The sequence below is a fragment of the Xenopus tropicalis genome, chromosome 9, assembly GCF_000004195.4.
Source record: "Xenopus tropicalis strain Nigerian chromosome 9, UCB_Xtro_10.0, whole genome shotgun sequence".
NCBI classification, from domain to species: Eukaryota; Metazoa; Chordata; class Amphibia; order Anura; family Pipidae; genus Xenopus; species Xenopus tropicalis.
The window spans coordinates 44,985,342-45,008,393 of record NC_030685.2 but is presented as its reverse complement, the minus strand read 5'-3'; the positions used below and the strand labels follow the sequence as shown (position 1 = coordinate 45,008,393).

The 23,052-nt window shown below is 39.8% G+C and overlaps 1 long non-coding RNA gene across 2 annotated transcripts in view; it reads right to left on the bottom strand.

Moving 5' to 3' along the window:
• Window positions 1-525: 525 nt before the first annotated feature.
• Window positions 526-23,052, bottom strand: part of LOC116407501 — a 40,147-nt gene continuing 17,620 nt past the window's right edge. For both annotated transcript variants that reach the window (XR_004220365.1, XR_004220366.1), the window contains 2 exons: window positions 9,567-9,617; window positions 526-3,387 (listed from right to left, as the gene is read on the bottom strand). This is a non-coding gene — a long non-coding RNA (uncharacterized LOC116407501). The remainder of the gene's footprint in view (window positions 3,388-9,566; window positions 9,618-23,052) is intronic.

Below are 23,052 nucleotides of genomic sequence, written 5' to 3'. Positions count from 1 at the left end.
TTATTAAATTGGTGACATTTTTGTCTTCACCCTGCAGTGATGCCTCCAAAACACAAATCTGATGTAAGTGCTGGTGATACAGTAAAGAAAAGAAAATCACCGTGGAAAATAAAGTAGAAATAATCAAGAGATCAAAGAGATGTGAAACACCACTATCCATTGGCAGAGCATTTGGTTACAGTCAACATTCGTAGCAATTTTAAAAGATAAAGGTAGCATAATAGAGCATGTGAAAGGCCATACCCCAATGAATGCTACGATTATTACCAAGCAATGCAGTGGTATAATTAGAATACAGTATGGCTATCAGTCTTTCTTTAGTGCAAGAAAAGGCTACAGCCTTTTCTATGATTTTAAAGCTGCTCATACAGTAAGTGAAGGTGATTGCAATGAAGAATTTGTTGCAAGTTGAGGTTGGTTCAATCGCTTAAAAGAAAGGGCAAATTTTCATATGGTTAAAGTTCAAGGTGAAGCAGAGAGTGGTGATGTAAGTGATGCAAGTGATTTCCTCACGACACTGGAAGATATTATTGATGAGGGAGATTTACAAATTTTTAATATAGAAGGAAAAAAGTACACCAAGACATAAGGCATCAAACTACAAAACTGAAAAAAGTTTCCTACAAAACAGTTAGCTGATGTTTTTTGTCTCAATGAAGCAGGCATGGCAAAGTTAGAGGACCAAGATCCTTATTCAGAAAGGTTCAGCAAAGTTTACAGTACAGTTACCTAAGACCTGAGATGCTAAATGGCCATTTATGATGAAAAAAAGATAATCTCTGTACAAACCTCCCTTGGTGCTTACTTCAAGAAACTGACTCCAGCAGCAGAATCAGACCCTGAATCTCTAATACTGGTATTTGAAACTGTTAAAGTATTTATATACACAGAAAGGTAAAAATAAATACTATGTTAGGACAAACATCTAAGTTGCATTTAATATGTAAATTTACCTGTTCCAACTTACACACAAATTCAGTTTCAGAACAAACCTACAGAACCTCATACGTAACCTGGGGACTGCCTCTATGTGTGTGTGTGTGTATATATATAATATATAATGTATATATTTATATTCCAACTTTTTTGTAGCAGACTAGTGTTAGATGCCCAGTTGACCCTGGCCTGAGTATTTTGCTATTTCTGGAGCAAAGAGCAACTATTTTCTACCTTTTTCTGTGTCTGCTTGTGTTTTCTTTTATTCTCAGCACTGAGAAAAATAGCTGAGTTAATTTAAAACTCTGTGATGGGTCAGGGAAATGATTGAGGCCAAATTTATTGCCACAGATAAGCAGGATAATCCAGGGAGGCAGTTAATAAAACAGGGCTGGCATGGTGTGATTCTCAGGAAGAATTTGCACAGTGTAAATAAAACAGCAAGAGCTAAATGACTTACCTACAATATTCATATATAATCTGTGCTGAAGGGATAGAGAGTTATGTTTCATAGAGTGTTTCAGAATGTGTTATAGTCATACTTATATCACAGTTGCACCACAATTATGTGGTGTGTTCATTGGATTTGTAATTAGTATTGATATTTAGCTTTATACAAAATTATTCATAGTATAATTATATATATTTTATATGTTATGTTGTAAGTTAGTTTGGGATATTTTGGATGTCCTGGACAAGAAAATTGTTGTGTTTGGTATCTCTGTATGCTTTTATATAAGTCCATTTTTTCTTAGGAAAAAACACAAACTATGAATATTTTTTTTTTTATTTTACCCAAATTTTGGTTACATCTCAAATTACAAAATTCATTTTGTAAAAATTAAAATGTGCATGTTATAGCCCAGTGTATTCAGATGATAAAGAATTTGTCTTAGAGTTATTTTTGTAACAAAAACCTAAAAAACTGTAATGAGTGCAAAATGCGCAAGAAAGCTTGGCAGTAGATGAATATGTACATGAAAAAGGCAACGTGGTTAAAAAGGGTTACAATATTTTTAGCCACCAAAGCAGTCAGCTGCATTCCAGAGGATTATGGGAAAGAATATTTCAAAAATGCTTTTATACAAAATACTGTGCATGTGCCCCCAAAACATGCTATTAATCTGTATCCAGCTGTTTCAGTTCTTTTTGTTTGTACCATGCATCTGATATGATTACTGTTATGTAGATGCCATCTGTTAAGGAAGGTGGGATTACTTAATTGTCCTTTGTAGTTACTATTATAGCCTCAATAAGTTTCTGACCATATCCTGTCTGCTTATTTTCTGTTATAAAGATTTTACATATTATGGGAAAAATACCAAGCACATCTCAATGCCTTCTCCACAGAAGAGAATTGGTTACATTTTTCGAACTATTAATTTACAAAATTGAATTCATCCACTGGCTGCAAAACAAGTCTTTCACTTTTACCATGAGAAATGTAAATTATGTCTTTTTTTATTGCCGGTCTATATAGCTGTAAACTGTCTTTAAATCTTGGGAGAAAGTACTTAAAATGCACTACTTTAAAACCCATTGGCATAAGTATCTGTTTTAGATAACTGTCATTTCAATTTAATTTATTTTCCATTATATAGCACTGACAAATGTGCACTGTTTATCACTGACATCAGTCTCTGTCTCAGAGGAGTTTACAGTCTAAGGCCCTGTTGCATTTACACAACAGACTAAGATGTTTTGTATCAGAAGTAAATTAACTTGCCTATATGTTTTTATGTAATTTCAACTAGAAGCTCTGAAATAAATTTCCCATCAGCTGCTTAAGGATTTAATGGTGTACTTTTGCATCTGGTTAATTTAGATGTTAGTTTAACATGATGAATTGTATTGCATAGTTAAGGAGGACAGCAAGAAGTTAACTTTGGTTACCTCTGCTAACCATAGTTTCATGTCCCATTGCTCGATTTGGTTTTAGCAAGGTTTCTTTTACATTTAAAACATTGTAGATGGTATATTATAAAAAATATATGAGCTATCTATGACAATTTCTGTACTAAACAAATCAGTTGCAAACTATTAGTGTTTTGTGTTTGCAACTTTTCATACTGCATCACTTTCTATGTAGGGGATATCACTGTACTTGCTGTCCACTTCTGCCCACTGTCTCACAGCCTTGTTTACAATATCCTCTGATAGCCGGTGGGCATACTCCAAAAGCAGTGGACTAGCAGTGCATGAGCAGAATTTACTATCTTCCTGGTTAGCTTGGACCAAACAAACCTTCTCTTTATTGTGCATCTCATCATTTTCTTTATTTCTCTTCAACCGTATAGTTTTGTGCAAGTTGCACTCTTGCTTTGATTTTATGCATCCCATAATAATACAGCAGATAATTTTAACTGCACCTATCAGAAAATGCTCCTTGACCTTAATAATCTTTGTTTTTTTCCACTGAAATTGCTTGGCCTCTTCTCATATGAATATGACCTGGAAAAAAAAAATAATATATTAGTTGCAAAGTACAAAAACCACAGGATTATTTTGTACAAAGTGGAAATAAATTAACTATTTGACCAGAATTAAAGAGAACATTTAAAATCATATAATCTAGAATAATTCAACTGGTTGTATTATACTGCAGGGGCACATATGAATTATGGCAAAATAATAACTCAAACTAATGGGTGGTTTATTAATGCTCAAATTTTTTTTTCCATGATTTGAATTTTTTTGTGCTATAATTCATGAATTTGAATTATGGTTTCAAAAACTCAAATGTTCGATATTTATGAAGTGCAAAAACTCCAAAAAAACTTGAATATAAATCTCTGGCATCTAAAAGTTTATAAATTCATGTATAAGTCAAGGAGAGATGTCCTAGGCAGAGTTTGTAGACCCTTTAAAAATAATGGCTAGAATACAAATGATACATTTAAATATTTTCTCACAGTTTAATTATATCAAATTTTTATTTAATTTATTTTTTACTAAATAAGCAAACATGAATTTGTTTGAATTGAAGAAAAAACTCACAAATTTGAAACTTGATAAATAAGCCTTCCCATGTTCAATACAGGTATGGGATTCCCTTTTACATACAGGTATGGTATCTCTTATCCAGAAAGCTCTGAATTATGGGAATACCATCTCCCATAGAGTCCATTTTAAACAAATAATTTTTAAAATATATTACCTCTTTCTTTGTAATACTTATATGGTACTGTGTACTTGATCCTAACTAAGTTGTATAAATCCATATTGGTGGATAAAAAATCCTTTTAGGTTTATTTAATATTTAACTGATTTTTATACGTAAAGATCCCTTATGTGGAAAATCCCAGGTCCAAAGCATTCAAAAAAATTGATCTTATACCTGTATTACCGAGGGCCCTTTTCCTCATAAAATTTACTTGGCTAATGAGAAGCTGGTCATGAAATTTTAAATCAATATGAGGGTGCTGCATGAGAAGTAAACACAAAAAAAATGAAAAAAATACCCAAAGCAACAAGGCGAACCGCCTTCTAGTATCCAAATTACGAAACCAACAAGCTAAACATAGAATATCACATCTAAACAAAAACAAAACAAAAATTACTGACCCAATCCAAATAGCTAACGAATTCGCAGCATATTATAAATCTCTTTATAGCTTAGAAAACCAACAGACAGAACCCCACCCTACCAAATCCCAAATTACAGAATATCTCAACTCTTTACACCTCCCTACACCTACACCCCTTCAGGTGGAGGTACAACAAGCAATTACACTATTAAAGATAGGTAAAGCCCCAGGCCCAGATGGGTTTACAAATGCCTACTACAAGACCTATAAAAAATATTTTAGCACCACATCTACTCAGAACTTTCTAAACTATTATGAACACGGGGACAATAAACCCAGAGTTTCTCCAAGCACACATAGCCACTATTCCCAAACCAGACAAGCCACAAGACCTCTGCCCAAACTACAGACCTATAGCGTTGTTGAACACAGACCTTAAGCTGTATTCGAAAATATTAGCGCAAAGACTGAATAGAATCCTCCCAACACTTATAAACAATGGCCAAGTAGGGTTCATTACAAACAGACAAGCACCTGACAATACGAGGAAGCTGCATAATCTACTGTACATAATCAAACAACAAAAACACCCAGCCTTAATTTTATCTTTAGATGCCGAAAAGGCTTTTGACAGGATACACTGGGATTATATGGCGAATACACTAAATAAATTCCAACTAGGTGGTATGTTTATCAAGGCAGCCTTGGCCCTATATACAGCTCCAACAGCAAGAGTTAATACTTCAGGTACCCTGTCAGAAGCCTATAAAATCTTAAATGGAGCAAGACAGGGATGCCCCTTATCGCCTCTTATATTTGCGTTAATGGTTGAACCTTTAGCCTGCAAGATTAGGCAGAACCAACAAATCACAGGCATCCCAACACAAAAGGACCAACAAAAGATCGCACTATGCGCAGATGATATCATACTAACGCTCACTAATCCACAAATAGCAGTCCCTACTCTCATGCAAGAACTATCAGAGTTCTACCACGTATCATGGTACAAAATCAACCAGGGAAAAACACAGGCCCTACCGATCAACCTGCAAGCCCAATCCCTTCAAACCTTACAACAAACCTACAAATTTGAATGGAAAGAAAAAGCCATTACATATTTGGGAATTAAAATACCTAAAGATCCTGAATTATTGTTCAATTTGAACTACATACCACTACAAAAGAAAATACAAACTGATGTTAAATGGAAGTCGCAAAACATATCGTGGCTGGGTAGAATAATTACTGTCAAAATGAATGTATTGCCCCGTATCTTGTATCTGTTTAGAACAATACAAATCCAACTCCCCCCGAGATACATTAAGCTGTTACAAACCCAAATGAACACATTTATTTAGCAGGGGAAAAAAACAAGAATAGCAGCTAGTGTCCTGCAACAGCCTAAACTAAGTGGAGGCATGGGTGTACCAAACTTGCTCTACTACAATAAAGCCTCACTGTTGGAAACTGCCGTCAGGATGCATTGCCCATCTGAACTATACAAATGGACCCTAATAGAAACGGGCTTTATTGACAAATTAACGCTGCCAAACTTGCTATGGCTACCACCAAAACTTAGACCCAAGAACCAAAAAATACTGCCAACAACCAGACTAATTCTACAGAACTGGGACAAAACCAATAAAAAAGGAAAACTGGGAAAATTCCCCTCACCAATAACTCCTATTACTAATCTACAACTACTTATACAAGACCTCCCCACACAGGGATGGACAAACAACGGTAAAAACACACTAGCAGACTTGTACTCTATCAAAACCTACTTCACATTTCAACAACTGCAAGAAAAGTACCAACTTCTCAGCAAAGAACACTTTACCTATATCAGGATTACAAACTACTTAAACACAAGAGACTACAAAAATAAAAGACAACTCACCAGAATTGAACAACTATGCAGAATCGCCCAAAATGGACCCAGAGGAATACTATCCACATGCTACCGAGCTCTTTTGGAACTGCCAGTGGAATACAAACATGCATTTATGGAAAGATGGGAAACAGACTTACAAATCACCCTAACCCCAGAACAATGGACCACTATCTTAGAATTGACTTCTGGAGTGACAAAATGCACAAATCATTTAGAAGCTCACAAAAAACTATTTTACAGATGGCATCTAACTCCAACCAAAATAAACAAAATCACAAACACCTACTCCCCTCTATGTTGGAGAGGATGTGGCCACCCAGGCACCCTACTACACATGTGGTGGCAATGCCCACCTATAGCAGAGTTATGGAGACTGGTGTTCAAACTAATAACATCAGACCTGCAAAAACCACTACCAAAAAAAACAGAAGTGGCCCTACTCCTACATCTACCAGAACGGATTTTAAGTTTCAAGTTTATTGTCATATACAAATAACAATGAAGCATCATTACTGTAATGAAATTTTTTTGACCCGTGTTCCCCCCAACTTTACATAGACAAACAAAACAAAAAAACACAAATATTAAATATAATAAAAGTGTGCAATAAAGGTACAAGAATTTACAATAATAAAATGCAATGCAATATTTGAAATTTTGCAGTGAGGATTTAAAGTGGCTTTGCTTAAAGTGACACTGGGAAGAGTCCAATAGTTATGGGGAGTGTGTGTTGGTTTGTGCAGAATGTCAGCAGTTCAGAAGCCTGATGGCTTGTGGGTAGAAACTGTCTCTGTATCTGCTGGTGCGGGTCTGGATGCTCCTGTACCGCCTGCCTGATGGTAGGAGCGTGAAAAGACTGTGGCTGGGGTGGCTGGGGTCAGAGAGGATCCGCTGAATCTTCCTCCTACAGCGCTGTCTGTACAGGTCCTGCATGGCCGGCAGTTCAGTCCTGGTGATGCGCTCTGCTGATCTCACCACCCTCTGCAGAGCTTTGCGGTCTAAAGCATTACAGCTGCCATACCAAGTGGTGATACAGCCAGACAGAATACTCTCAATGGTGCATCGATAGAAGTTTGTGAGTATTCTGGAGTCCATGCCGAACCTTCGCAAGCCGCAGAAAGAAGAGCCGCTGTCTTGCAGCTTTTGTGATCACACCAACGTGTTGAGACCAACTCAGATCCTCGCTGATATTGATGCCAAGGAATCTGAAGCAGCTGACTCTCTCCACCTCTGCTCCCTCAATGTGAATGGGGGTATGGCCTCCTCCCTGCAGTCTCCTGTAATCCACAATGAGCTCCTTAGTTTTGCTGACATTGAGCAGCAGGTTGTTGTCCCGGCACCATGATGTCAGGGCTCTCACCTCTGCCCTGTAAGCTGACTCATCTCCATCAGAAATGCAGCCGATGATGGTGGTGTCGTCTGCAAATTTGATGATAGTATTGGAGCTGTGTGTTGCTGTACAGTCGTGGGTGAACAGGGTGTACAGCAGGGGGCTGAGCACACATCCCTGGGAGGCACCGGTGCTAAGTGTCAGTGAGGATGAGGTGATGTTGCCGATCCGAACCACCTGCGGTCTGTTTGTCAGGAAGTCCAGGATCCAGTTGCACAGGGAGGAACCGATGTTCAGGTCACAGAGTTTCATGACAAGTCTGGATGGTACGATGGTGTTGAAAGCGGAGCTGTAGTCAATGAGCAGCATCCGCACGTATGTGTTTCTCTGGTCCAGGTGGGAGAGGGCAGTATGAAGTGCAATTGCTATTGCATTGTCTGTAGATCTATTTGACCTGTAGGCAAACTGGAGTGGATCAAGTGAAGCAGGGAGTAAAGATGTGATGTGAGCCTTGACTATACGCTCAAAGCACTTCATGGCAATGGAGGTGAGTGCTACTGGGCGATAGTCATTTAGACAGCTCACATTCATTTTCTTAGGGACAGGGATGATGGTGGTCCTCTTAAAACATGTTGGGACAGCAGACTGGAGCAGGGAAAGGTTAAAAATGTCCGTGAAGACATCTGCTAGCTCATGGGCGCAGGCTTTGAAAACACGACCTGGGATGTTATCTGGTCCAGGAGCTTTCTGTGTGTTTACTTTTCTGAAGTGTTTACACACGTCTGCCTGAGATATCTGATAAGGGCGACCATCCTCTTCCAACAAAAGCTCCTGAGATAGGTGTTTATCAAAGCGTGCATAGCAGGTGTTCAGCTCATCAGGTAGAGAAGCAGCTACCTCCCCCACTCTGCAGCTCTTTCCTTTGTAGTCTGTGATGGTCTTCAGTCCACTCCACCTTTTCTCTGTACTGTCCCTTAGCTGTTTTTATTGCTTTCCTGAGTGCATACCGGGATGATTTGTACTCACTTGGGTCTCCGGATTTAAAGGCTGCAGTCCGCGCTCTGAGCGCTGCGCGGACCTCTCCGTTAACCCATGGCTTCTGGTTGGGGTAAGTCCGTACATTAACCCGCGGTACAACGTCATTGATGCATTTGTGAATAAAGTCCATTACGTACTCAGCGTAGTTGTTAATGTTGTTGTCAGCGGCAGTCCGAAAGACTTCCCAGTCCGTGATGTTGAAGCAGTGACGCAGGGTGCTGTCTGACTGGTCGGTCCAGCACTGAACCGAACGCATCATAGGCTGCTCGCGTTTCAGCTTCTGCCGATAGGCTGGCAGCAGCAGGACTGAGGAGTGATCTGATTTGCCGAAGGCTGGTCGAGGGCTGGCTTTATAGGCATGTGCGTACGGATTTCACACTCATGGAGAAAATTGCTATTCCATATATTTAACTCAACCACAATGCACATAGCAAAACATTGGAAAACTGGGGGCCCTCTCAACATAAACCAAATTATCTAAGGACTTAACACGAGAGCAGTAATGGAAAAAATGTCAGCAAGAAAAGAAAATAAGCTAGACCAATTTGAAATGACCTGGGGTCCATGGATTACATGGACCCCTGACGGTAGTTCCATATCAGTAGGCTAGTATATAGATGAGGCCTTCCACAACATGGTTCTCCCCCTTGTGTATTCCCCCTTATTAATGAAACGGAGATACTAACCCTCCAATACCACCTAACAAAAGTGACAAACCTGGTGTCGATATAGAAACTATAAGAATTTTGCAACAATATAGTCTATAGAGTTAAATGTTTATCTTTTCTATGTTCCCCTTCTTTCTACCTTATTACCCCTCCATTTCTCCTAACCTCCTTACCTAGACTCTGAATGGTAGAATCCACGATATCCCTTTCCTCTTCCTTTTCCCCTAGGAAAAAAAGCACAAATAACTGTTAAAAGAAAAATGTTAACAATGCATAAATATAACATAACTGTAAACTGAAATAATACAACAGCAATGTTTTATTGATATATCTGTGCAATAAAAAGTTATAAAAAAAAAAAAGAAAAAAAATCACTAAAATTGCTATGCTTGCTTAAGTAAAAAATTGGTATAATCCAATAGGTAATAAAGTGTATGTTTTCTTTAACCTAATGTATTAAGAAACTGTATGTATTGGCCTTGTATACAATGTTTAAAATGTATATAAAAATTGATGGAATAAATAGAAAATCTAAATACATAGAAAAGAAGTGTTGGCACTAAAATAGCTTTATATTACTGATTTAAAAATATGATTTAAACTTGGTGTCATGTTTTGCTTAGAAACAAACATGTACATTAGGGGGCATATGTGTGTGAAAGCCAACATCAATCAGCAACCAATCAGATCTATGCTTTTGTTTTCTAACTTGTAGGTGACTGTTTAAATTGAATTGCTGATCGGTTGCTATTGGAGACATCACCAATGCTGGCTTACACACTATAATAATAATAATGCCTCTTGATGTTTATATAAAAAGAGACTCCACAAAATATTTAGAATGGAATTGTATTATTGTTGTTACTTGACTGGTCACAATTTGAAAGATTATAACAGGAGGTTCTGCATGAGAAATGTTGCTGTATATCTGATAGATTTCTAGGTTCTATACCTCTACATGTGACTTATCATAGGTTTTGTCAGCTTACAGGATAAGTCTAAAACAAATACCCATTTAAACGTAATTGCCAACCTTTCATTCCAAGTATGGGCTAAGCTATGATTATTTTATAAAATAACAGTTAATGTGATCATGGAGTTTATTATTTAAAAAGTCAGCCAATGTTTGTATAAATAAAGCTATTATTTTCTTAAAATGAACAAAGTATAATAACGTTAGCCTCTAAAAACTTTTATCTTTTACACAGCCAAAGCTCTCTGGAGGGCTAAAACTATAACACAAATGCAGATCTTTCTAAGAAAATACATCATAAAGGGATTGTTCCAGCCAATAAAATATGAGCAAATTAGTATGGATGAATGGTGGCCTAGCATTTCTCTGATAAAAAGCACGTAACTCATGTACTTATCATATGTAAACTGTCAAAGAAAGATTAGTAGCATACCCCCCAAAGAAAGATTAGTAACATATCCCCCAACCCGCTTTCCGCAGGACAGTCCCGCTGTCCCAGATAGTTCAATGAATGTCCTGCATTTTCGTAATAGATTACAGAAATGCGAGACATTCATTGAACTATCCAGCACAGCGGGATGCGTGGGCTGTAGTCGGGCGCTCCGGCTTCTTCTGTGACTCTGCTCCTTAAGCAGTGGTAACAGGCCCTTCTATAATGTTGCGCCCCGTGTACGTGTGACATCAGTATGCATGGGGCCCAACCTTATAGAAGAGCCTGTCGCCACCGCCGCATAAGGAGCAGTGTATGGGGGGTACTGTCTATGGGGCCACTGTGTATGGGGGGACACTGTCTATTGGGCCATTGGGGGTAAAACTGGTACATAGTTATAACTCACATAACTGACTCCCTTCTCCCTTCTCTCTATATTTGTATTTTATATGTAGGAGTTGCTATATTGTTTTCCTAAGGTAGTACAGTATGAGGGTATAGCACATTTTGCATCTGATCCCGCCATTTCAACTAATTAAAAGGAGTATTTTTTTTTTTTAAATGGGGTGTGGTAATTGGGACGTGGCCACAAAAGTGGGCGTGGTCAAACATTTTGCAATCTCTTTTCATTTTTCAAATGTTGGGAGGTATGTTAGTAGTGATCCGAGAGGAATGACAACAGGGGAAGCAGTCCCTATAGCTTCTAAGGTGCCAAGCATTGAAGGCCCAACTGAGTCCTTACTATATATATTGCTTATTTATATTATGAACAGCACAACACACATTACCTGTATATGAAAAAGACATATATGCAAAAAGTTAGTCATAATCTTCCTGTACACATAAAAATGCGACATTTTGAGCCCAGCCAGCTCCTCCTCGAGGCATATGAACCATATGACTCCATTTGCATCAAACAAAGGCTATTTAAAGTACAAACTTCTTCAATATGAAATCATTTGTTTACCACACAAGAATCTGAATAAGTATTATATTATAAAAACAAGTATAAATTGTAATCCTTATTAAGACCACTAGGGGGAAGGGTATGTAATGTCTTGATTCACCATACCTCCCTTGGTATGTATGTATATCTTTATTTATAAAGCGCAAATGTACGCAGCGCTGTACAATAGAATAGATTAATACAAACAAGGGGTTATTAAGATAATCGATAAATACAAAGTATAACAATAAATACAAGATACAGTCAAAGACACTTAATGGGGGCAGTGTCTCCAACACAGCAAGTTTAAGACGATTGGGGCAAATCATAGCATACTGTATACCTCATATTAGGATGAACATATAAAATGCCCTCTTAACTCAAAATTTGCCCCAGTAGTGAGTGGGAGGTATAATGGATCAAGAGATTAAATTAGCCTTTGTTTGAGTAATGCAAATGAAGTCACTGTTCACATGCCTTAAGAAAGAGCTAAGCCGGGCTCGAAACATAGTTACATAGGGTAGAAAAAAGAACCATCAAGTTCAACCCACCACACAGAAACCTATACTGACCTATTTATACACTCACATACATACAGTGGCTTGCAAAAGTATTCGGCCCCCTTGAACTTTTCCATATTTTGTCACATTACAGCCACAAACATGAATCAATTTTATTGGAATTCCACGTGAAAGACCAATACAAAGTGGTGTACACGTGAGAAGTGGAAGGAAAATTATACATGATTCCAAACATTTTTTACAAATAAATAACTGCAAAGTGGGGTGTGCGTAATTATTCAGCCCCCTTTGGTCTGAGTGCAGTCAGTTGCCCATAGACATGCCTGATGAGTGCTAATGACTAAATAGAGTGCACCTGTGTGTAATCTAAAGTCAGTACAAATACAGCTGCTCTGTGACGGCCTCAGAGGTTGTCTAAGAGAATACTGGGAGCAACAACACCATGAAGTCCAAGAACACACCAGACAGGTAAGGGATAAAGTTATTGAGAAATTTAAAGCAGGCTTAGGCTACAAAAAGATTTCCAAAGCCTTGAACATCCCATGGAGCACTGTTCAAGCGATCATTCAAAAATGGAAGGAGTATGGCACAACTGTAAACCTACCAAGACAAGGCCGTCCACCTAAACTCACAGGCCGAACAAGGAGAGAGCTGATCAGAAATGCAGCCAAGAGGCCCATGGTGAACTATTAGTCGTGCACTGCACAAAGTTGGCTTTTATGGAAGAGTGGCAAGAAGAAAGCCATTGTTAACAGAAAACCATAAGAAGTCCCATTTGCAGTTTGCCACAAGCCATGTGGGGGACACAGCAAACATGTGGAAGAAGGTGCTCTGGTCAGATGAGACCAAAATGGAACTTTTTGGCCAAAATGCAAAACGCTATGTGTGGCGGAAAACTAACACTGCACATCACTCTGAACACACCATCCCCACTGTCAAATATGGTGGTGGCAGCATCATGCTCTGGGGGTGCTTCTCTTCAGCAGGGACAGGGAAGCTGGTCAGAGTTAATGGGAAGATGGATGGAGCCAAATACAGGGTAATCTTGGAAGAAAACCTCTTGGAGTCTGCAAAAGACTTGAGACTGGGGTGGAGGTTCACCTTCCAGCAGGACAACGACCCTAAACATAAAGCCAGGGCAACAATGGAATTGTTTAAAACAAAACATATCCATGTGTTAGAATGGCCCAGTCAAAGTCCAGATCTAAATCCAATGGAGAATCTGTGGCAAGATCTGAAAACTGCTGTTCACAAACGCTGTCCATCTAATCTGACTGAGCTGGAGCTGTTTTGCAAAGAAGAATGGGCAAGGATTTCAGTCTTTAGATGTGCAAAGCTGGTAGAGACATACCCTAAAAGACTGGCAGCTGTAATTGCAGCAAAAGGTGGTTCTAGAAAGTATTGACTCAGGGGGCTGAATAATTACGCACACCCCACTTTGCAGTTATTTATTTGTAAAAAATGTTTGGAATCATGTATGATTTTTGTTCCACTTCTCACGTGTACACCACTTTGTATTGGTCTTTCACGTGGAATTCCAATAAAATTGATTCATGTTTGTGGCTGTAATGTGACAAAATGTGGAAAAGTTCAAGGGGGCCGAATACTTTTGCAAGCCATTGTAAACCATATATACCAACATCAATACTAACACAATACTAACACAATAGCCTTGGATATTATGCTTGTTCAACAACTCATCCAAGCCCCTCTTAAACGCATCAACAGAATCACTAGTAAGGGCATTCCACAACCTCACTACCCTCACTGCAAAAAACCACCTACACTGCTTTACATGAAAGTTCTTTTTCTCTAATCTAAAGGGGTGGCCTCTGGAGCGCTGATCATTTTTATGGGAAAAAATAACACACCCCTATCTGCCTATAACCCCTTCTAATGTACTTGTACAGAGTAATCATGTTCTCGCAAGTGCCTTTTTTCCAGAGAAAACAACTCCAACTTTGACAGTCTAAGTTCATACGAATCAAAAACAAATCAAGGAATAATCACACAGGGTTGGGTGTATAAATATCTCTTACCCACAGTCACGGTGGGTCCAGGTGCTCATGCCCCAGACCTCTCAGCATAGGGAGCCATCATGGGAAAATCAAAAATAGAAAAGGCAGGCACTCCGGATCTTTTTCAAAAATGTTGAGAAATGCAGCAACAAAAGTAGTTTACATTAAAAACGTATAAATTTTATTAGATCCATATGTAAAAACAAGAAGCCTTACGCGTTTCGTACCATGAGGTACTTAATCATAGGCTGGAAACATTATGCACAGTACACATTATTTAAAGGCAAATTGACCAATAGAAAGGATTTTTCAATTAACCAATCAGACCAAAAGGTCTTGTGGCTAGGGATAGTGAGTAAAAAGTCACAAATTCACATAAGGATACAATAAGCACTATATACATTAAATTGGAGTAACAATATGAATACAAAGGCTAGAACTGTTCATACATAGCAAGTAACATCATAATCGAAGTTTAAGCCATATGGTTGTCGAGTTTTTAAGAAGAAAATCCATTTGGTTTCTTTTCTAATTAGAATTGAAGAGATGTTACCCCCTCTAGGGTTGGGAATTACTCTGTCTATCCCTGTAACCTGTAGAAATGATGGGGATCTGTTAGAGCATTCCTGGAAATGTTTTGCAACAGTTGTATGACTATTAGTATTAGTGATGTTTAGCACATGTTCTCTTATCCTGTCTTTTAATTTTCTGCCAGTTTGACCAACATATTGCATCATGCATTTGGTACAGGTAAGGAGATATATAACATTTCTGGTGTTACAATTAATAAAATGTTTTATCTGGTATTTTTTCAAAGTTGTAGATGAGATGAAACAATTCGTTTTATGTATATAGTTACAGGTAATGCATTGTCTAGTTCCACATTTAAAACACCCTTTTGTAGATAACCAAGTATCGGTGGTGACAGTCTAAGTTCATAGTATAAATCTTCCATCTTTTTTTTACCATTTTAGTTGCACATCTCAGCACTCTCTCCAGCTCATTAATATCCTTCTTAAGGACTGGAGCCCAAAACTGCACAGCATACTCAAGGTGAGGCCTTATCAGAGACCTATAAAGAGGCAAAATTATGTTTTCATCCCTTGAGTTAATGACGTTTTTATGCAACACAGCACTTTATTTGCTTTAGTAACCATTAAATGACAATGCCTGGAATTCGACAACTTCTCATCTACAAGAATCCCCAGATCCTTTCATTACCATTACCATTTATTGTATATCCTGCATTTATATTATTTTTACCAAAGTGCACTTTTCAGCATTGAACCTCATTTTGCTACCCAGTTTTGTCAAATCACTCTGCAAAGTGGCACCGTCCTGCATGGAACTTATAGTTCTGCAAAATTTAGTATAATCAGCAAAAATTGAAACATTACTTTCTATGCCCACCTCCAGGTCATTAATAAACATGTTAAAAAGCAAAGGACCAAGGACTGACCCCTGCGGTACTCCACTAACAACACTGGCCCATTTACAAAATGTTCTATTTATCGCCACTCTTTGTAATCTATTCTTAGTAACATAGTAAATTAGGTTGAAAAAAGACATACGTCCATCACGTTCAACCATAATGCCTATATATAACCTTCTAGTTGATCCAGAGGAAGGCAAAAACCCCATCTGAAGCCTCTCTAATTTGCCGCAGAGGGGAAAAAATTCCTTCCTGACTCCAAGATGGCAACTTGTACTAAGAGTTATCTCCGATAACCCTGTATTCCCTCACTTGCTAAGAATCCATCCAGCCCCTTCTTAAAGCTATATAATGTATCAGCCAGCACAACTGATTTGGGGAGGGAATTCCAGAACTTCACAGCTCTCACAGTAAAAATCCTTTCCGAATACTTAAACGGAACCTCCCTTCTTCTAAACGGAGTGGGTGCCCTTGTGTCCATTGGAAGGACTTACTGTCCCCTTATATATTTATAAATAGTTATCATGTCACCTCTTAAGCACCTCTTCTCCAGTGTAAACAGACCCAACTTGGCCAGTCTTTCTTCATAATGGAGACTTTCCATACCCTTTACCAGCTTAATTGCCCTTCTCTGGACCCTCTCTATTTCAATAATGTCCCGTTTGAGCACTGGAGACTAAAACTGAACAGCATATTCTAGATGGGGCCTTACCACCACTCTGTAAAGGGGAAGAATAACCCCCTCCTCCCGTGAATCTATACCCCCTTTTAATACAGCTCAAAACCTTGTTTGCAGCCGCTGCCTGGCATTGCCTGTTACAGCCAAGTTTATTATCTACAAGGACTTTAAGGTCCTTCTCCATTATGGATTTGCCTAGTGCAGTCCCATTAAGGGTATAAGTGGCTTGCATATTTTTACATCCCAGGTGCATGACCTTACATTTATCCACATTAAATCTCATCTGCCACTTAGCCTCCCAGATTGCCAGTTGGTCAAGATCCTGCTGCAAGGATGCCAACATCCTGGATAGAATTGACTGGTCTGCAGAGTTTTGTGTCATCTGCAAACTCTGATACATTGCTTGTAATACCCTCCCCTAAGTCATTTATGAACAAGTTAAACAAAAGTGGTCCCAGTACAGAACCCTGAGGGACCCCACTGAGAACCTTACGCCAAGTAGAGAATGTACCACTAACAACCACCCTCTGTACCTGATCCTGTAGACAGTTTTCTATCCATGTGCAAACAACTTCACTAAGACCAATAGAACTTAGTTTAGAAAGCAGTCGTTTTTGGGGAACAATATCAAATGCTTTTTCAAAATCCAAATAGATTAAATCTACTGCATCCCCACTGTCCAGCTTCTTACTCATCTCATCATAAAAATCAATTAAATTGGTCTGACATGACCTGTCTTTCATAAAGCCATGCTGATTACTGCTCATAACGCCATTCTCCAGTACATAATTTTGTATGTGATCCCTTAACAAGCCTTCAAATAACTTGTCCACCACTGGTGTCAAACTTACAGGCCTATAATTGCCAGGCTCAGATCTTACTCCCTTTTTAAAATCGGAATGACATTAGCCTTCTTCCAATCCCTAGGTACCATACCTGATGAAAGCGAGTTTGAGTATATCATAAACGAAGGCCACTGTAAATCTGACCCTAGCTTTCTCAGTACTCGAGGGTGTATTCCATCTGGCCCGGGTGCCTTGTTCACATTTATCTTGTGTAACCCTTTAAACACCATATCCTGTGTCAACCACTGCATAGTTGGAGCTGATGCAACAGTGCAGCTATTGGGTGGGACTTGACCCTCTGGCTCCTCTACTGTATACACAGAAGAAAAGAACTGGTTAAGGACATCTTCCTTTTCTGTATCCACTGTAACCATATTGTTACTATAACTCAATAGGGCCACACCCTCAACCTGCATCTTTTTACTATTAAAGGAACAGTAACTCCAAAAAATGAAAGAGCTTTTAAGTAATAAAAATATAATGCACTGTTGCCCTGCACTGGTAAAACTGGTGTGTTTGCTACAGTAACACTACTATAATTTATATAATAAGCTGCTGTGTAGCCATGGGGGCGGCCATTCAAGCTGGAAAAAAGGAGAAAAGGCACAGGTTACATAGCAGATAACAGATAAGTTCTGTAGAGTACAATAGTGTTTTATCTGTTATCTGCTATGTGCCTGTGCCTTTTCTCCTTTGAATGGCTGCCCCCATGGCTACATAGCAGCTTATTTATATAAATTATAGTAGACTTTCTAAAGTAAACTCACAACTTTTACCAGTGCAGGGCAGCAGCACATTACCTTTTAGCTACTTTTATACACTTTCATTTTCTGGTGTTACTGTTCCTTTAATATACTTAAAAAACTTTTTGGGGTTAGTCTTGGCCTCTGCCGCAATGCGCTCCTCATTTTGTATCTTAGCCTTTCGGATTGCTGTTGTTTTACAACACTTGTTATAGTGTTTATATTCATTAAATGCAGCTACTGTCCCCTCTGACTTATATTTCTTAAAAGCTTTCCTTCTTTTCCATAGGGTGATTCTTAACACTTCTACTTTTTCTTTTTAATGGAATAAATTGAGAACAGTAATGATTTAATATCATTTTAAATGACAACCATTTCTGCTCTGTGTTGTCTTCAGCCAGTACTCTATCCAATTACAAATATTATGTTCCAGGCCAATATTCCTCAATTTCATCATTAACTTTCTGTGTGGTACTGTATCAAATGCTTTAGCAAAGTCCAAGTAGATGATATCCACTGCCATTCCAATGTCGAGGTTCCTGCTCACCTCCTCATAAAAGGCAGTTAAATTAGTCTGGCAAGATCTGTTACACATAAAGCCATGCTGGCACAAACTTATAGTATTGTGATTTGCAATGTATTGAAGTACCCTATCCCTTATTAAACCTTCCAAAAATTTTCCTACCACTGATGTCAGACTAGCAGGTCTATAGTTCTCAGGCTGAGAACAGGATCTCTTGTTGAATAATGAAACCGCATTAGCAATTTGCAAGTCCCTGGGCACCATGCCAGACCTCAATGAATCCTGAAAAGTATAGCGGTTTGACAATCACAGAGCTAAGCTCGGTATTCATCCCAGGGGATTAAAACTCCCATCAGGGTGCTCTACCTAAGTGGTCTCCCCATTTTCTGCCTGCGGAGTTCCCGCACCAGGTGCAGTGGTGTCACGACTCACTTTCGGGGCTAGCGGGTAAGAGCTTTCCGGCTGTTATCTTGCTTATCAGCGCCATAGTCGTACCATGGGAAAGACTCATGTGCTCATCTCTAAAGGTGCCCAGCCAGCACAAGTGATAGCAGTTTCCGCATCAACCCGTGGAAGCATTCAAAGCGGATAAGGCCTCCATTCCACAGGGGCACCTTTATTGGGTCACCGTGGGAGGTTATCCTTTCTCCAAACATCCCGTTCCAAAAGTATCGGTACCCGGTGTCATTCATGATGTCATCAGTCGGGCGCTCCGGCATAGAGGGCAGGCTGGCACAATCACTCTCCGGTGCAGTAGTCATCGTGTGCCGAGGTTTATGCGCAGACTCGCTCAGTCAGGCTTTCCTGCTCCAGACTCACACACACTGTCTTTCAAAATGGCCCCTGTGACGTCAACCGCGTGGCCGCGACCTCTCACTTGGCGCACTTTTCTCCGCTCCCAATTGGGCGGTTTACTCCATGTGTCGGTCACTATGCAACTCAGTCCAACACCTCCCTCTACACGTCTTAGATCTTGCGTATCTTCCTGAGCACTTGGCGCCAGAACCCTTGCGTTCCAATTGGCTAGGAGCCTCTGTCTTGCTCCGTTTCACGCCAAACCCTCAGATTAGGTTGCGGTTCAGGGTGGCCCAAATTTAGCCCGAATGGAGGAAGGATTCTACAGTCTCACTAGGCCTCAATTTCTTTAGGGCCCTTCTGCACTCTGCTGCTGGTTCAGATCTCAGCAGTGCCTGCAAATGTAGCCCACTTTAGTTGGCAGTGCTGCTACTGGTGCCCTTATGGCTTACTTATGGCAATAACAGGAGTCCTGAGCCCCGCTTACTATGGGGGTAACAGGGATTCTTCACTTAATGGCGTGCCTCCACACAGGGGGTGATGCTGTGGGACTATAACTCCCACCCTGGGAACTTGATGTTACACTGTAACCTTTGTCAGGGACTCCACACAACTCCCGGCACCTTGCCCCTCCCTTGGGTTACTTGCTTACCGGCCAGTAGGTGATCCCTTGGGCAGGAAAGAGCCAGACACATGAGGATATGATGAACCAGATGAGTGTCTTTATTTGGGGCAGAACCTCTCTAGGAGTGGAATACATTCATCAGGGCACCGTCTCCTTAACTTCACTCTTAGAGAACCTCTCTCCTGTTGGGTTACCCACGGTACTCCCGCCAAGTGATCCTATCTAGGTGCTCCCCCCGGTACTCTCGCCAGAAGACCCTCTCTTAGGGCTCTCTCCAGTACTCACGCCAGGCTGACCCACCACAAGGACTCACCCCGGTATTCACGCCTAGGTACCCTCAGATTAGGAATCTCCCTCTAGCGGCGGCTTGATCCACCTACCTAGACACTTTGGGCCCTGATCTCTAGCTGATGGATTGCTGGGGGGTCTTAACCCCACTACCACTCCTGGAGGGGCAATATCTGCCCGTTCTAACTTAATGACCTACATGTCACTCCTGGAGCGACCTATTACAAGAACTTACTGTCTAATAACCCTGTTGTACTCCTCTGCCCAGAGGCAGTCCCAGGACTAAGACCTCACAGCACATGGCTGCATCCCCTTTTATAACTTTACACACTACCCTGTGGCTGTAACCCAAACTGCAGGGATACACCCTGTTAACTACTGACATCCCAGACCATACCAAGTGTCCCATTAACCAGTACCACCCTGGGGCCTGTCCTAGGGGTGTCTATCCTACAGGGCCCATTTTTGTCAAACCCCTACATTTACATATTTAGAAAATCATTTTGCATTCCTTTTATTCCTTGCTGCAATACTTTCTACATCTCTATTTTAGCTTGCCTGATAGCTTTTTTGCATGCTTTATTTGCTTCCTCGTACCTGATGAAAGTTTCTGCTGTTCTAGCTAATTTGAATGCTTTAAAAGCACATTTTTTCTTACCAACCTCAACACTAACACTTTTATTCAGCCATAAAGGTTTGGCTTTGCTTTGCGAATGTCGTATTTTTAAGTGTACAGTAAGATTATGCCATAACTTTTTCCATTTAAAGGACAAGTAATACCTACATTTGCCTACAATGTATATCAGTTGAGCATGTCTCCCCCACACAAATGGCATTATTTGTACTGCATATATCCCCTCCGTTTGCTAGCACCATCACATTTTCCTAAAGCAAATAGCAGCTTTCACCCGGTGGCCATTTTTCCTCTGATACATAATCAGATACATTTAAATCTGCAAACAGCATACACACACACAGACCCTTATTCAGCATACATTTAATCAAGAATACAGGCTCACACAGCCAGAACTGTCTGCTAAAAGTTCTGCTTTGTTCTGAACTCAAGAAAGGCGGTTAGGAGAAAACAAATGAAGCAGACAGCTAGAGCTGAGTTTCTATGGGAACCAGCAATGCCATCTCTTCACTGGTTGCTAGACTGGAGGGCGTGTTTAGTAACAACTGAGCAAGTCTGGCAAGCCAGAAATCAAAGCAAATTCCCGAAGGGGGGGGGGGGGCAAGTGGGTTACAGGAGGAGAAGGAAATCTAAGGAAATGTTGCAGCCTTACTATTAACCTCTGGACAACCAGTGTGGCGGGTATTAAAAGATTTCAAAGAGGCTGATTACAATTTTGTGTGTGGGGTTTACATGTCCTTCAATATGTCTTTTGCATATAATGTGTGTGCTGTATATGTTGCAAGGAAATACAGAACCTTTAGGGGACTTGCACCACAGACTATGGCAGGGTGCTGTACAACTTTTCAATTGGGGATGGGGGGAAATTTTCACTGGCTCGCACTGCTGTTCCCACCACTTACCACTTACCTTTCAGGTTGACAGCTCTGTATACAGTATATATACATATATAAATAGTCCTCACGACAGCACCTCACTCCAAAATGCTATTGGATAGCTGCCCTTGTGTTTTTTACATACCCAAATGTTTCAGCTGTGGAAACTAGTAACTTTTCAGTTAGTGAATGAAATGTTTATTCCTCATCAAAATTTATTTTGAGTGCACAGAACAGCAGTGAAATATTATCTACTAGCTCTTTATTAACCTAACATGCTCCGGCACGAGACACATGTTGATTTAAAAGCATTCTTGCTTATCCCAGCACATTATAAAGTACACAAAGAATCTACAACCATGCAGAATTCTGACCACAACAGCATTATCAGTTCCTTCCTTCATGCATTATTAATGCCAATACACTCAAAAAACACCCACTGGCTTTGAGTATAATTGAACAATATAAACCATTTCTTATGCCCCTCCCCAATAAAAAAAACCTATCCTAAATTCCCTAACTTTACTCAAGTAAAGGTGGCCACACACATGGCGATCTGACGATCTTTCCATCAGACCGATGGTCGCACGAAACATCGTCAGATCCACCACACACCGTTCAGGGCTGAAACAGCAGATAAGGAGGTAGAAACAATAGGATTTCTACCTCCTTCTGCCTCCTATTGCGCCCCATCAAAATCTTTTAACTGGTCCGATATCGGTCGATTCGCCGACATGCCATACACGCACCGAATATCGTACGAAACAAGGTTTCGTACGATATTATCGGTGCGTGTATGGCCAGCTTAACTGTAAAAACAGTTAGCACCATCATCTTTCATAGCACATGAAAAGTATGCCCTTCTGGTCTTTTGCAAATTAAACTACTACATTAGAGGCCAATTCTTCAATATAAAAAAATTAAACCCAATGTGAACAGCCTTTATACATAATTGAAATCTTTATATCCTCCTGTTTAGTTGCTGGTGCCCTGATTATTTTAGTTACAAAATGTCCTTTATCTGTATTGTGATAAGACAGAGATAATAATAATTAAACAAAAATAGAATTTCTGTAATGAAAAAGAAAAGAAACAAACAAACAAACAAACACATGAAGGGTCATTTACAAGGAATGTCAAGCATAATCAGCTATTTTATTGGCACTTTGCACACTGCCTTCCTCTGGTCCTGAATCACTTCATGTCTCTGTGCTCGGTTTCGGGGGGACAGAGACCAGTGCCTACCCAAAAGAATACAGTGCTGCTTGTGTCTGTCAATGCTATATTTATGAGTGCAGGATGGAGATGGCATGTAGGCGACCCCCCTTCCCT